The following is a 15776-nucleotide window of genomic DNA, read 5'->3' on the forward strand; positions in this document are numbered from 1 at the left end:
TGATTGTTAAGATCTCTTCTGCATCTGAATTTTTATTATTCAATGGATTTCGATATTACACAGTCCTTTCTACCTCTTTAAGCTTTAGTTTATATAGGTATAGAATGGGGAATGTAATAGTAGCTTAGTTTCTAGGGCTAAATGTTTTGGGGATATTCACATGAAAAGGCTTGTTTCAGCACATTAAACACTGTTTCTTAAAGGTCTAACTCATTCTATCTCCTCTCTGAACCCTGGAGTGATCTCTCTCCTTGCCCAAAATTTCCATAGCATTTACTGTCTGGATCCCTAATTTGGGACTCATCTTCTGCTTTGTAACATTAGTTATTTTGTCATATATTGAAGATGCAAAAAGAATTAGAGTCTGGTAATCATCATCATTATAATACTTTGCATTTACAGAAGAATTATAGGCTAATAATCATCATAATAATAATGTTTCACATTTACATAGTGCTTTAGCCTAGGGGAAACTTGGTATAATAAAAAGAGCTTCAGACAAGTAGACTTGAGCTCCAATCCTAACTCCATTGATTGCTGGCATTGGGTTCTGGGACAAGTCACTTCCCTCCTTGACCATTCATTTCCTTATTTACAAAATGGAAGTGATAATATGTTCACTGCCCATCTTATTGTGTTGTTAAGAAGATTTAGTGAATGGGGTTTGAAAGATATATTTCTTAAATCATAAATAGTTAAATAAACATCAGGTCCTATTTCCTACAAACACTGATATTTTCCTGGGAATCAGAGAATGAATGCCTTATCGCTAGGAAAATAAAAATAAAGTTACCCAAGAAACGATGGAAAGATAGGTTGGCTTAAATAGGCTATCATCATTACCAATGTTGACTAGTGCACAAAAAGTGGCCCCCAAAATGCATCCTGTATCATGGAAAATGAATATGACCAGAAAAGGAAGTAGGCTGGTCACACAAGGAGAATGAGAGACAGGAGAGCATAATGTTTTGTAAGTATCATAGGGCCAGGCCCTATGATTTCATTAGCATAGGGAACTCCTAGAGAAGGGGAATGCCTCTACCAATGCAAGTCACACATTCTCTGCAACAAAAAGAGTTTAAGAAAATTGCCTAGAATATTGAGAGGTTCAATGACTTGCCCAGAATTCCATAGCCAGTATGTACCACAGGCAGGATGGGAACCCAGGTCTTCCTCACTTTGAGGACTCTCTGCCTATTACATACTCTTAAGGATAGAGATGTAGCCATTCTTGCTCTCAGAGTACATCCAGAGCAATCACTACAATTGATTGATTTAAAATCCCTATTGGGGTAGAGGAATGGGAGACCATCCTTAGGGCAGAGGGAACTTGGAGAAGAAACCAGAGAGTAAATAATAATGATTCTGACATACAATACAACTTGTAGTCTTTTGGTATCCTCTTTCTTGAAGATTAAAAGGGCAGGGAGGAAGAAAGTAAGAGGGGAGAGAGTCTAAGAACAAGAGGAGAGAAAGAAAAAGAGAAGCCCTTTATCTTTGAGGAAAAAGAGAAAGGCAAAGTGTGAAGGGGGGTGTAGAAAGAAAAGAAGGGAAAGGAGGAAGATGGAAAGGAACTCTACTAAGGCTCTTTTAGGAGAAAGGGGGAGGGAGAGAGAGAGAAAAGAAAGGAGGAGAACGGGAAGGAAAGAAGAAGAAAGTGGAAGGCTAAGTCATAAAAGGGAAAGGAGAGGGCAAAGATGAGAGGAGGGAAAAATAAGGCGACTACTCTAAAAGGTTTGCCATCACTGGTCTAGGGCATGTGTATTCAGGTCCTCAAATGTTATCATAATGCTCACTGAGACTGCACCCCATTGGGCACAGAGTCTCAATTCCTCCCCAGTAAGTATAATCTGGAATGTCTCCAGCTCTTTACATCCCTATCTTTAGGCTGTTCTCAATGCAACTACCTACTGGACTTCGGGTGGCTCTGAAGAATTCTGGTGCTACCTCTCAAGAATTAGAGTGGATTTTGCCATTGATCTTTTTACTTTAAAGCTCGGGAATAGACTATAGCTCTTTTAGAAAAAAACAGAAAGTAATAAACAGAAAGAGACAGAGAGTGAGAGAGAGAGAGAGAGAGAAAGAGAGAGAGAGAGAGAGAGAGAGAGAGAGAGAGAGAGAGAGAGACAAAGAGAAAGAGACAGAGACAGAGAGACAGAGACAGAGAGACAGAGACAGAGAGACAGAGACAGAGACAAAGACAGAGAGAGACAGAGAGGAACAGGGACAGGGAGAGAGAGTGCATAGACTAGGGGAAATAGGGGAAAGTGTCTTCCTCTCCAGGAGAAAGGAACCTGTTGCTTCCCAGACTCAACTCCATGTGTAAGATCCACCAAATATAAGAAGAGGGATAGATGGCACAGGAATGCTGGGGGCTTTGGCTAGTGATCATAATGCTAAGGAAAGACTTAGGAGTTGGAGTCAGGGGAGAATTCTGTTTCTGATGCTTACAAGGGTTTTGACTATGGTGATTTCAATTCAATGCTATTCAACTCAACTCAATCCAATACTAACCAAAATGGCAGTAATTGAAAACTTACTATATTCTAGGTACTGTGCTGGCTGGCATTGGGAATATTAAAGCAGAAAAGCTTTACATTTTAGGAGAGGGAAATAATATGCCCACAGACAGGTAATTTAGGAACACAGTCCAGCTAATTAGAGCCCCCCAGCATCTAGCCTGTCTTTTAAACTCCACTTTCCCTCCTAGCAAGAGAGAAAACATTATTCCCTTCAATTCCCATTGATTTGTGATGGCCATCCAACATTCACTTTCACAACATTCAGGCTACTTCAAAGGACTGCCAAAGGAACTGCAAGAGGCTACAGGAGTCAGAAGCACTTTGGTTTCCCTCTGCACCTCACCTCCAAGATGTTTGGGTCATAGCTTTCAGGGGAAAAGAAAAACAAACAAACACAAACAAAAGAGTGGGTAAGGCTGCCCTGGGGCTGTCACTTTGTGCCTTGACTCTTGATTCCTGCCTTACTCATACAAGTCTAACTGGAAACTAAGTTTTCAGGCTTCTAGCTCCTACATTATTGATGGAGAGACATAGAAGGTTTCTCATAATTCTTTTCCTTCCCTGGATCCCACTACTACAGCAGGGCTCTGCCTAGCTACTTTTGCTCCCTTTCACTCCCGTAATTTATCCTTTCTGCAGAATAGGAACCAGGGAGTGCTTTGTCCTCAAGGGGAAAAGAAGACTTGCCTGGGTACTTGTGGCAATGAACTAATTCAGACAGGAAGCAGTCATTCTTCATTTCCCTTGTTTCCACAGCCAATCCAAGGACTGTCTGCTCAGACTCAGAGAGCTGAAATGACTTGTCTGTGGGCATATTATTTCCCTCCCTAAGAACGTAAAGCTTTTCTGCTTTTGTAACCCCAATGCCAGCACAGTGCCTAGAATATTGTAGGTGTTCAATAGCAGCCTGTTGGGTTGAGTTGAATTTAGTTGAACTGAATTGAAATAACAATAGCCAAAAGGTCTAGTGAGCATCAGAGACAGAATCGAACCCAGTTCTCTGTCAGACAGTCTTTCCATGGTACCATTATGGTCATTGGCTATAGCATCCCTGTGACATCTATCTCTCTTCTCATATTTGGTGGATCTTACACCTGGAAACCATCCAGGCACAGCTCAGATGGTAGGATTGTATGTGCTGTGGCAAAATAGATGCTTGAGACACCAAGAGGCTTGCTATTTGATGAGACCAGAAATCCACCTTAGAGAGCATAGATTTACATTGTAGTTTGCATTGGACAAAATACTTTTCTCCCAACAAACTTATGAAGGAATGATGCTACTCTTCTGCCATTTCACATGTAAGGAATCTGGGTCTCAGAATCTGGATTACCTAGCTGGTATACTTCTGGAGTACCACTGGGGCTTAAGTCTTCCAACTCTGGGTCCAGTGTTCTACTATCAAAATACTAATCATGGCAGTGATTTGAATAAGAGAGAGCACGGTATAGTGAGGAGACGACCTAGGATCAAATTTGGCCTAAAAGACTTCTTTTTTTTATTTATTTTTTTCTTTTTTCTTTGTAATTAATTTATTTTTTCTTTTTCTTTTTTTAATTTCAAACATTATTTTATTTGGTCATTTCCAAACATTATTCACTGGAAACAAAGATCATTTTCTTTTCCTCCACCCCCCCCTTCGCACCTCCTTTCCCTCTCCCATAGCCAACGCACAATTCCACTGGTTATCACATGTGTTCTTGACTCGAACCCATTTCCATGTTGTTGGTATTTGCATTAGAGTGTTCATTTAAGAGTTTCTCCTCAGTCATGTCCCCTCCAACCCTGTAGTCAAGCAGTTGCTTTTCATCGGTGTTTTTACTCCCACAGTTTATCCTCTGCTTGTGGATAGTGTTTTTTTGATCCATACAGATTGTTCAGGGACATTGCATTGACACTAACGGAGAAGTCCATTACCTTCGATTGTACCACAGTGTATCAGTCTCTGTGTACAATGTTCTCCTGGTTATGCTCCTCTGACTCTGCATCACTTCCTAGAGGTTGTTCCAGTCTCCATGGAATTCCTCCACTTTATTATTCCTTTTAGCACAATAGTATTCCATCACCAACATATACCACAATTTGTTCAGCCATTCCCCAATTGAGGGGCATCCCCTCATTTTCCAATTTTTGGCCACCACAAAGAGTGCAGCTATGAATATTCTTGTACAAGTCTTTTTCCTTATTATCTCTTTGGGGTACAGACCCAGCAGTGCTATGGCTGGATCAAAGGGCAGATAGTCTTTTATCACCCTTTGGGCATAGTTCCAAATTGCCCTCCAGAATGGTTGGATCAATTCACAACTCCACCAGCAATGAATTAGTGTCCCTACTTTGCCACATCCCCTCCAGCATTCATTACTTTCCATAGCTGTTATGTTAGCCAATCTGCTAGGTGTGAGGTGATACCTCAGAGTTGTTTTGATTTGCATCTCTCTGATTATAAGAGATGTAGAGCACTTTTTCATGTGCTTATTAATAGTTTTGATTTCTTTGGAAGAGAACTGCCTGTTCATGTCCCTTGCCCACTTATCAATTGGAGAATGGCTTGATTTTTTGTACAATTGATTTAGCTCTTTGTAAATTTAAGTAATTAGACCTTTGTCAGAGGTTTTTATGAAGATTGTTTCCCAATTTGTTGCTTCCCTTCTGATTTTAGTTACATTGGTTTTGTTTGTACAAAAACTTTTTAATATGATGTATTCCAGATTATTTATTTTGCATTTTGTAACTCTTTCTAAGTCTTGCTTGGTTTTGAAGTCTTTCCCTTCCCAAAGGTCTGACATGTGTGCTATTCTGTGTTCGCCTAATTTTCTTATAGTTTCCTTCTTTATGTTCAAGTCATTCACCCATTTTGAATTTATTTTGGTGTAGGGTGTGAGGTGTTGATCCAAACCTAATCTTTCCCACACTGTCCTCCAATTTTCCCAGCAGTTTTTATCGAATAGTGGATTTTTTGTCCCAAAAGCTGGGATCTTTGGGTTTGTCATATACTGTCTTGCTGAGGTCACTTATCCCGAGTCTATTCCACTGATCCTCCTTTCTGTCTCTTAGCCAGTACCAGATTGTTTTGGTGACCACTGCTTTATAATATAGTCTGAGATCTGGGACTGCAAGGCCCCCTTCCTTTGTATTTTTTTTTTCATTATTTCCCTGGATATCCTTGATCTTTTGTTCTTCCAAATGAACTTTGTTATGGTTTTTTCTAAATCAGTAAAAAAAATTTTTGGAAGTTCCATGGGTATGGCACTAAATAGATAGATGAGTTTGGGTAGGATGGTCATTTTTATTATATTGGCTCGTCCTACCCATGAGCAGTTAATGTTTTTCCAATTGTTCAAGTCTAGTTTTAGTTGTGTGGAGAGTGTTTTGTAGTTGTGTTCATATAGTTCCTGTGTTTGTCTCAGGAGATAGATTCCTAAGTATTTTATTTTGTCTAAGGTAATTTTGAATGGGATTTCTCTTTCTAGTTCTTGCTGCTGAGCCGTGTTGGAATTATATAGAAATGCTGATGACTTATGTGGGTTTATTTTGTATCCTGCAACTTTGCTAAAGTTGTTGATTATTTCGATTAGCTTTTTGGTTGAATCTCTAGGATTCTTTAAGTAGACCATCATGTCATCTGCAAAGAGCGATAATTTGGTCTCCTCCTCAAAGACTTCTTAACTGATGGATAGAGACAGCTAGGTCGCTTAGGGACTAGAGATCCAGGCTTGGAGGTAGGAAGTCCTAGGTTCAAATTTGGTCTCAGACACTTCCTAGCTGTTGCAACCTCGTTAAGTCATTTAACCCCAATTGCCTAGCCCTTACTGCCTTTCTGACTTAGAACTGATTGTAAGACAGAAGATGAGGGTTTTAAAAAAATAAATAACTTGCACAAATATTTTATGAATGGAAGGGCAGGGACTATTTTATTTCTGTTTGTATTCCCAGTTCCTAGCACCATGAGTGACCATAGAAGGTGATTGTTGGTTGGCCATGGGCTAGTTTTTAATTTCAGACTCCTCATCAATAAAACATGGATATTCATGCCTGTGGAGGCAGTCTCATAGGGTTGTTGTCAAACTCCCATGAGATAATATACATAAAGTATTTTTCAAGATTTAAAGTGCTACATGAATGTCAGCTATTATTATTGAGTAGATAAGCCACTGATCTCTTTTTTCTTTTTCCATGTAAAATAATGACCCAGTTGGTTAAGCCCTAAAAGGTTTTCTAAGTATGTCAGGTCTCTTCCTTTTTTGGTGTGTGGGGAGACCTCTCTAAATGAATTATCAGCCACTTGAACTCTAAAATGATGTCATCTATTTCTTGGTATCTCTTTTTCCATTCCTCATATCCTGACCCAAAGCCAAGCATAGTGTTGAGTTCAAAGTAGATGGTAGGTTGTTGTTCAGTTATTTTTGTCACATTCAACTCTATGATCCCATTTTAGGGTTTTCTTGGCAAAAGATATTAGAGTGATTTGCCATATTCATCCCCAGTTCATTTTACAGAGGAGGAAAGTGAGGCAAATAGGGTTAAGTGACTTAGCATGAGTCAGATACTAAGTAGAGATCTATGGATTGACTGAATGATGAACTGGAGTTCTGGTCCTCAGGGTACCACATTAAACATAAAATGCACTGTGATATACTAAAAAATAGAAGTAGATTATATACCTACACACACACACACACACACACCCCAAACCTCAGCTCTTTCTCCCTTGCTTGCCTCATTGAATCAGTCTTATAAGTTGTTTATGTGAAAATATTTCTCCTACTTATCTACCCCCTCTACATTCCCATTGCAATCGCCCTTCCTCTGTCCTCATTAACTAATTTATAATAACTAATTCTCTACTGCCTATTGAATCAAATCCAAGTTCCTTACTGAGGGATTCAATGTGACTCTCTGTTCCTTTCTAACATTATGTTAAGAGCCCTCTACTACACCCAAATCAGATGACTAGCCATTCCTTGAAATCATAGATTCTTGTGTTGAAAAAGACCTTAAAGGTCACCTGGATCCAACTCTAGACTGAATAGGAAACCCCTTCTACAACAACTCTAATATGCAACCATCTATTCCAGCTCTGCTTGGTACCTTTCAGTGAGAAGGAACAAGCTATTTTCTGAACTGTAAAAATAAAAAACCAAAGGAGAGACTATTTCATGATCCTGTATCATGCCTTGTAGAAAGGCTCCACTGTATATGTTTCTGCCCTAAAACATAAGGGAGGTACATCCCTTCTAGAACAAAAGGAGCTGGACTTTACTCTTGCCTTTGTAGTTTACTGCTTGTTCTTCCCTTGGCAGAGAAATCATGTCGTATCCCCATGGCCTCAGTTTCCTCAACCATAAATTGAGAGGGTTAGATGACATGGTCTCCCTCCCAGACCTAGGTCTACATCCTATGATTCTATGAACCTAAATACCCTGGATGTTTGTTACAGGCTGAGGATACTGTTTATTTTCCCTTTCTGCCCACTGGGTCAAGCCCAAACGTGCTAAGCTTTGGAAAAAATTGCTGAGATGAGAAAAACATAACATGGTCAGGCCATTTATTCTGAAGCAAACAGACACTTCAATTTCCACCAGGCAGCTCATAATTCACTCCTCCAGGGATCCTCTCTCTTGCACATGGGATGCTTTGCTTTGCTTTGCTAGGCTTGAAGTGCCATTAACTTAGAAAATGTATAAACTTCTGGACCAGAGACAAATCATCATGCAAAAGGCAGGAAGAGGGTGCCTGGAACTGAATTCTGGGAGACAGACCAAGATCTCACTAACAGAGACCCTTCACTCTAGAGTCCTTCAGAATTGGCTTGCCCATACACTTGGTTTTACTATCCAATAATCGATGCCCACTCTAGGAAGTGGAGTCCAGGACTGCCATCTGTTCAATGTCCGTACTTTGTCCCAATGTCCCAATCTGAAGCCTTCTCTGAAGCAAAAGAGGGACAGATAAATCCTGTGGTTGTATGCTCAGGACTTTATTTTTAAGCATCCTATGAGCTAATTATTTTTACGAGCAGATTTTCTTTTAAACATTGGATCTCTGGAACTATATAATTACCGTTCCCTATTTATGGATTTTAACGAGTGACTGTTGGGGTGGTTGCATTGGTATATGTGCTTCCATGGACCTCTTACTCCAAAATGACAACCATTTTTAAGTCACCTTCCCAAAAAAATTTTCCTTCTGGGCTCCATCCAAAACTGTAAAGGAGGCACAGACTCAGCTGTGATATTTCAGGAAGGTTGGGAGCAACCACAAGGAAGGGTTCAGCCAATCATGCCATTTCATAGGAGAGCGTAGGAAACCTGGGACCAAAAATAAAACCTAAAAGGAGAATAACTACATGGCATGTGGCAGGATGAGTGGTGGTAGCTTGTTTGTTTTTCTTCAACAACGTCTGGGAAAATAGGTCTATGTGGAGGCTGAGTGAAGCAAGGAGCCCAAGTCATGAGTGATCCAGCCTAGAAGACCCAAGATGGGCCTTAATCTCAATCTCACCTGGGTTTTCTCTTTACTCTCTATCAGATTAATCAGGTATAAGGTTGCTGGTAGAGCAGGCTCTGTTCAGACTCTTCTGATATCATCAGCCCTTCATAGACACCAAATTATCCCCTTTGGCCTCATCATGAACCCCACTCTCCTTCCCCTAGGCTCAGAAGGTTCAGTTCAGGGAGCTAAACTTCCTCTCAGTTCAAAATTCAATCTAGAGTTCAAACCAACTGGCAAGTCTTGAAGACTCATAAGAGTGGTCTGGGATTCAGTTATGAATAGTCTCTCTTACTGCTATCATAGATCTTCACTGCCTTTGTGGGACATGGCTGTCCCACTCCCAGGGAATCTATTTAACCAGGGCAAATAATTTAAACTGCATCAATTCAAGAAAAGCTACAAGGGTCCCCTTCCTTCTTTGTTTCCCTTTACCTCCTCCCCCCACCCCCAGAGATCCCTAGTTTTCTCAGACTCCATCCAAGCTGACTTGAAAGAAATAACTGCCAGTGGAACACCCTTACTCTTTGCCTTCCCTTCCTCCTTCCCCAGACTCCCTTTGACATGCCTTTCATCCCTTCTAAGTGAAAAAAAAAAAAAGATTTAACCATTCAAAACATTTGGATAATCTGAAAGTCACCAACTCAGGTCTTACCATCTGCCTTGTTATAATGCTCTCCAGACCCCTGGGCACTTGACTTGCATCTTCAAGACTTCAGGGACTTTCCTTCTGCCCTACCACTGGATTCATAAATCTCATCCCTTTCTAGGCTGTGCTGCTGACTCCTCTCCACAAGACTTTTTCTACCATAAGCCTCTTGACCCTGAAGGTTACTCTCTCCCTGGACTCCTCACATGGTCTCCCCTTCTAATTAGTTCCTCCCAGACCCTCCCATTTAAGCAGAAGGCCCAGGCCAAAGATGGCTTCATCCCTCTCCAGGCTGTATTGCTGACTCCTCTCCGTAGGAATTTCTCTACCATGCTCCCGACCCCTTTTTGGTTTCTTCTTATTCCTTCCTATTCTTGCCTTCCCTATTAGAAGGTAAGTTTTTGGAAGCCAGAGTCTATCTTCCTTTCTGCTTCTATCTGTGTTTCCAGTGCTTGGTATAGTACTTGACACATTATTGTTGTTCTTCCTTCATTTTTTCAAAGAGGATCAATGACATCACAAGGTTGGATTTAATTGGATTCAAGTGAGGAAGAGTCAAGCAAAGTCCTAAGCCTCACTCTCCCTCTTCCAGGGCCACCAAAGTCAAGGGACAAGACAAAAAGCCAAGAGGACTGGCTATGGCTTGGGATACAATGGATGACCTCAATGTCTTTGATGTCTGACCAAGTGCTCCATTGCACTTGCTTCAGCCACCTTTGTGGCCACTCCAAGAAATTGTTCTCATTCATCCATTCACATGTCTGGGGCAGACATCCTCCTAACTCACGGATGGGTTTGAGGCCTGTCAGTTACCCTCAACCTGGTTTAGTCTGTCTGATGAGACAATTTTACCAGAATGGGGCCAGTGTCCATGTTACAGCTTCTTGGAGTCAAAGGTAAGAGTTGGGTAACAGGAAGACATCAAAGATAGATGAACAGCCTTAAAAAGGGCTTAGCAAGCCCTCACCCCAGAGGTGCTAGTCCCCCTTGGCTACTGATTGGTTGTTGTAGTGACCAGACCACTGGACCTCCCATCAGAGATGCTAGTGGCCCTTGAATACCCCATACAAATACTTATTGGCCAACTGATTTGTCATCTCCCTAAGTTGCAATCTGAGCTCCTTGAGAACAGTGATTGTCTCTTTTTTCTACCTCTATCTCTAGTACTGAGCACCAGACTTGGCACACAGTAAGTGCCTAATAAATGCTTTTTCATTCATTCATGAATTCAATGGGGAAAGTCATGGGGACAATAAAGTGGAGAAACCGATCCCTCCATGTGGATTTCCAGGGCCCAGAGAAAGCACCTGCCTCCAAAAAGCTCTCCCCTACATACTGGCTGATGCTTGACATTGCTTTACCTGGGGAAGAAGTCTTTCATTAATTTATTCATTCAAGTCTATTCACATTTAAAAAAATTTTTAATTACTTATTAAGTTAATATGGAAATAGGTCTTGATCCATGACACATATAAAACCCAGTGGAATTGCTCATTGGCTATGGGAAGGGGGTGGGAGGAGAGGAGGGAAAGAACATGAATCTTGTAACTGTGGGGAAATATTCTAAATGAATTAATTAAATTAATTAACTAAAAAAATTACTTATTAAGTATGTATTATACATCAAGCATTATGCTAGGTACCAGATATATAAAGATAAATATGAAACCTGCCCTCAAAGAGCTTACAGTCTACATAAGAGATACATGCATACATAAGAAAATACAAAATTTGTATATGTGTACAAAATAAATGCAACATAGAGAAAGATAGGGTTAACCCAACTCGTAGACAGGAAGATGTGACCTCAAATCCCACCTCAGACCCCTAGTAGCTGTGTGACCCTAGTCAAAACACTGGCCTTTTCTGAGCTTTAGAAAATAAAATAAGCAAATTTGATGACTTCTATGGCCTCTTACCGCTTCAAATCTATGATCCATTGGCCTCTGGGAAGGTGGACTCAGTGACTAACACTTACACTGAGGGCATGAGGGGTAAAGTGGCTAAAAGCAGAGTCATTGGGAGATGAAAGTGAAAGACAAGAGGCAAGACTAAGATACTTATAAGGAGGAGGCACCTTGAATAGGAAGAAAAGGCCTCAAAAATAGGAAACTGCGAAAAGAAAGTCAAATAATCCTTAAAGGTTTCCCAATTTTGCCTAAAGATGTACTAATAAAACTTTGACCTCTATTTTCAGGGACTTGCAAGTGGATGGACCAATATTGTATATGGCGAAGACAGTACAGACACAGTTACTCACATCATTTAAGAGATAGCATAGACTACCATGTTTTCTCAAGAGTAGATGAGGAAAAAGACATGGAAAGTGGAGGTGGTTTTTAGTGCTTACAGTCTTCACCTACCACTCCTAAATTTTGCTGAGCTCTATTTTGTTTTAGTATCTTCTAAAATCTCTAATACAATATGGCCTAGAGCCCCCATACTCTCTAAAAAGGATCTGCTTCCCCAAGCTCTCTGACTGCACTTACCCTCTTGAGATTGCTAAGCCTTCTTCAAAGGCCTATGAATTAAATGGGCAGAGAAATTCCAAGATCCTGCTGGGGTTTGGTGATAGAGACATAAATTGAAGACTTTCTCCTCCTCCTCCTGTTAAAGCCCCCAAACACATCTTGGATCTAGGCCAGGACTGCTTTCTCCTCTCCTTAAAGCCTTGACTCACCTACTCCTTTAATTCATGGATAATCCTGCTCTTCCAAATGGGTTATTCTCCTATGCCTACTGAAAAACAAGAAGCCAATTTCTATTTCTTTTCCTCTGACTCTAAAACAGGCAAATAATTCTTTTCAAGTTTCCTCAAGTGTGATTTTTATTTTCTTTTTCTGAAGACAACTACAGGAAATTATAGGGCCAGAACAAAACTACAGGAAAAGAGCAGGTAGTTAGTTAAGATAGCAAAACAATCAAGAAGTACAAAGTATTGGATATTTTAACAGCTTAAAATAATAATGATGGTGATAATTCACATTTAGAGAGTATTTTAAGATTCGCCAAGTATTCTGCTCAGATCTGGAGAACAATTTATACAGTAATAACATTGTAAACAGAAACAGCTTTGAAAGACTCAAGAACTCCAATGGAGCAACCAGCCTTGATTCTGAAAGACCATTGAGGAAGAATATCCTTACAGACATGGGATGGATTCCAGGTACAGAATGAGACATATACTCTTTTAACATTACTAATGAATTTGTTTTATTTGACTGTATATTTGTAAAAGGTTTTTTCCCCCTTTTTTTCAGTGTGTGAGGGGAAACATGGTAGAAAAAAATAAATTTGAGTTCTTTCCGTTACAATTTAATTTTTAAAAGAAAATTTAAAAAACACTTTATCACAACTCTCATTTTACAAATGAGAAAATTTAAGATGAGAGATGTCAAATGTGATCAGGTCACAAGGTTGGTAAGAATCAGAGTGAGAATAATAATGAATTATCCTTGAGTTCTCAGATTCTATGATGCCATGATCTGTTTATTGAAATGCAAATGGTGCTGAGCCTATTCTTACTTCAAATGTGAAAGTTAGAACAATTCCTAGACATTAAAATGTTATGTAGATGGAAAGCTAGACGTGCCATTAGATATCCCCTCATCAAAGGCTCTCATTTTGCAGATGAGAAAACTGAGGCCCAAAGAGGTGGGAGCTGAAGAGGACCTTAGAAGCCAGTTGGTCCAAATCCCTAAATCTCAGAGGGTTGAAGTGGCCACCCAAGATCACACAATGAGCAAGCAACAGAGGCAATATTTGAATTCAGGTCCTCTAACTTTGGATCCAATATCCTTGCCATTGTATCCACATCTGTCACAATTCTTTCACTCTCTCCGCATCTGTCTTGGGTTCCCATTTTTTTCTTAATTGTGTTTATTTCACTCATTTTCTTCCTGAATAGGGAAGATGACCCAAAAAGGACATGAACTTGAGGCATTTTAAATCTTGAAAAGAGGCTCATTTCACAGGCAAGAAACCCAAAGCCCAAGAGATAATGGAAACCTCTTGAGTGAAAGCATGATCTTACTTTTGCCCAGAGTCTGGGATATAATAGGGTTAAGTGCTAGATCAGATATAGGCATAAAGGCTTATTGAATATTTGATTGGCAAGGACCTCAAGCAGACAACTGTGATCATGTTGACCAAAGTCCTTCAGACAATTTCCTGATCCAGCTAAAGGCTCTCAGCAGCTATACAATACATTCGATAGAGTGCCAGACTTGGAGTCAGGAAGACCTGAGTTCAAATTCAGTCTCAGATACTAGCTGTGTGACCCTGGGCAAGTCACTTCACTCTGTTTGCCTCAGCTTCCTCATCTGTAAAATGAGCTGGAGAAGGAAATGGCAAACCACTCCAGTATCTTTGCCAAGAAAACCCCAAATGGAGTCATGAAGAGTTGGATGTGCCTGAAAATGACTAACCAACAATAAACAAGGGTTCTTAAGAGATCTCTTCTAGTCTTAGTTATCTTGGATCCTACCCCATGTGAAGATACATCTCCCTTATCTTCCTCTCAGAATTCATCTACTAAGCTTCAGATCAATCATCTCCAGTTGTCCTGACTTTTGTCTTGCCACCAAACTAAGATAACTCTGGGAAAGAGAGTGAGACTGATGGCTTTAGGCAACTCTGGCTCACTTAAACCCAATTCACTTGCAAGTCAAGACATTACCCCTCAATGTCATTGGTTCTCTATGAAAATGAAGGATGACCAACTACAACAGATCACCCAGTACTTCCCACTCTGCGATCTCTAGATATCTCAAACCCAAGTCCTTGGGAGAATTATTTTTGCTTCTGAGCTATTTCTAAGTGTTCCATTCAATTGGGCTGAAGCATAGGATCATAGATTTAAAACTAGAAGGTATCTTAGAGGTCAGTTTGTCCAGTCTCACCCCCACCCCCCCCAATACTTGCTAGCCAGCTATTAAAACCAATGCTGCCCTTCAGGACCCCTTGGTTTCCCCACTTGTGATTCTAAACCAATATCTGAGTTTATGTCCTGGAGGGGTTTGTAGGAAAGGGAATCATCCTTGGTGTCTATTTGCATTGGATCTGCTTTTTCCAGTAGCCAACAAACAAGGAATCTTTCTCTTTCTGTTTCACAGGTCCATTTCTTGATGTGTTTGCCTTCCTCTCTACATCCCTGTCCCCAGCCTGAAAGATATGCCTTGTTTTGAGTTCATTTACAAAACTGAGTCTAGTGACTAATCAAACCCTTCTTCAGTTGTATTTCCAACTCCCTCCACTTCCCTAGGACTTAGCAGTTGGGTAACCCCTAAGGAGTAATTTTCCAGAATCATACCACTACAATTTTACAAGAGAAAACCTACTTTACACATGCCGTAATGATGACAGGCAATTCCCACCAAAAGTAAGAGGAGATCATTATCTCGAACATTGCAGAGAATGAAACAAAATCACCAGTGGTGAAGAGAAAGCAGTAGTTATACTGGACTGGAAAAGGGGAAGAAGAAAAAAAAAAAGCTTAGTTCCTCTTTATTTTCTTTATAAAGCCTTCCCTGACCACTGCAAGTGGTCTTTCTCTTCTCTATCTATATCCCTAATACTGCTTTGCTGTCTGTATATCTCATTAGACAATCATATATTGTCTTGTGAAAGTCCTTTACATTAATTTCAATTTAAGATTAAATTCCTTTAAAATTTTTTTCATTAAAAAATTAGTTTGTCATTTGAGTTATTCTTGCCTCCCCAATTAGACAATCAGCTCTTTGATAGCCAGGGGCATCCCTTAAAAATCTTCCCTTCCACTCCAGGACCCAGCAGAGAGCCTTACAGAGTAGATGCTCAAAAACTACCTCAGGTGATTGTCTGACTTGAAGCAGGTGATACAGAAGGGGGGGGTAGAGAGAGAGAGAGAGAGAGGGAGAGGGAGAGGGAGAGGGAGAGAGAGAGAGAGAGAGAGAGAGAGAGAGAGAGAGAGAGAGAGAGAGAGAGAGAGAGAGAGAGAGAGAGAGAGAGAGAGAGAGAGAGAGAGAGAGAGAGAGAGAGAGAGAGAGAGAGAGAGAGAGAGAGAGAGAGAGGAGAGAGAGAGAGAGGAGAGGGAGAGGGAGAGGGAGAGGGAGAGGGAGAGGGAGAGGGAGAGAGAG

At 40.5% G+C, this 15776-nt stretch overlaps 1 long non-coding RNA gene across 1 annotated transcript; it reads left to right on the plus strand.

Annotated features, from left to right (window-relative positions):
- Window positions 1-9236: 9236 nt before the first annotated feature.
- LOC103098617 (uncharacterized) lies at window positions 9237-15287 on the plus strand. Its single transcript, XR_460144.2, has 4 exons — window positions 9237-10053; window positions 10164-10556; window positions 11858-12826; window positions 14775-15287. It is a non-coding gene; the product is annotated as an uncharacterized LOC103098617 (long non-coding RNA).
- The last annotated feature ends 489 nt before the right edge of the window (window positions 15288-15776 follow it).

This window comes from Monodelphis domestica, chromosome 1, assembly GCF_027887165.1.
Source record: "Monodelphis domestica isolate mMonDom1 chromosome 1, mMonDom1.pri, whole genome shotgun sequence".
In the NCBI taxonomy this organism is placed as follows: domain Eukaryota; kingdom Metazoa; phylum Chordata; class Mammalia; order Didelphimorphia; family Didelphidae; genus Monodelphis; species Monodelphis domestica.